The following is a 579-nucleotide window of genomic DNA, read 5'->3' as shown; positions in this document are numbered from 1 at the left end:
TGCTGTCACCCCAGTGCCACCATGCTGCTGGGGATGCTCCCTGCACGCCCTGGCACCCGTGCCACCCGCTGCCCACCCTAGACCCAGTGCCACTCCGGTGCCACCCCAACCCTCGTGGCACTCCGGTGCCAGCCCCAAGCCATCCAAGTCCCAGTGTCACCTGCTGTCACCCTTGGCCCTGGTGCCACCCCAGTTCCCCTTTAGTCCCAAGTGCCACCCCAATTCCAAGGCCACTCCATTGCCACCCTGGCCCTGGTATCACTCCCCACCCTGTCCCTGATGCCACCCCAGTGCCATCCTAGTGTCATCCCAGCCCTAGTGCCACCCCTTGCCCACCCTGTCCCTTGTGCCACCCCAGTGCCACCTTGTCTCCCCAGCTGCCCGCCCTCGGGGCTGTGCCATGGTCCCGGCCTTGAGGTGACCCCGGTTCGTTGGTGATGAGCAAACACTGGGGTGGCCCACGGGCACCGCTGGCTCCCAGTGACACTGTCCCATGTCCGGGCCGTGGGGGGTGGCAGTGCCTTAGCCTGGCACGGGGACACCCAGGCTGCCCCGTCCCCACCCCCGTGGGGGCCACCC

General features: G+C 68.0%; 1 protein-coding gene across 1 annotated transcript in view; it reads left to right on the top strand.

Moving 5' to 3' along the window:
* Positions 1–579, top strand: part of SLC35E4 (solute carrier family 35, member E4) — a 7293-nt gene that overhangs the window by 5375 nt on the left and 1339 nt on the right. The window lies entirely within an intron of this gene.

The sequence above is a fragment of the Charadrius vociferus genome, unplaced genomic scaffold (genome assembly GCF_000708025.1).
Source record: "Charadrius vociferus isolate BGI_N301 unplaced genomic scaffold, ASM70802v2 scaffold579, whole genome shotgun sequence".
NCBI lineage: Eukaryota > Metazoa > Chordata > Aves > Charadriiformes > Charadriidae > Charadrius > Charadrius vociferus.
Note: the sequence above shows the minus strand (reverse complement) of the source record. Positions and strands in the feature narration are given on the sequence as shown.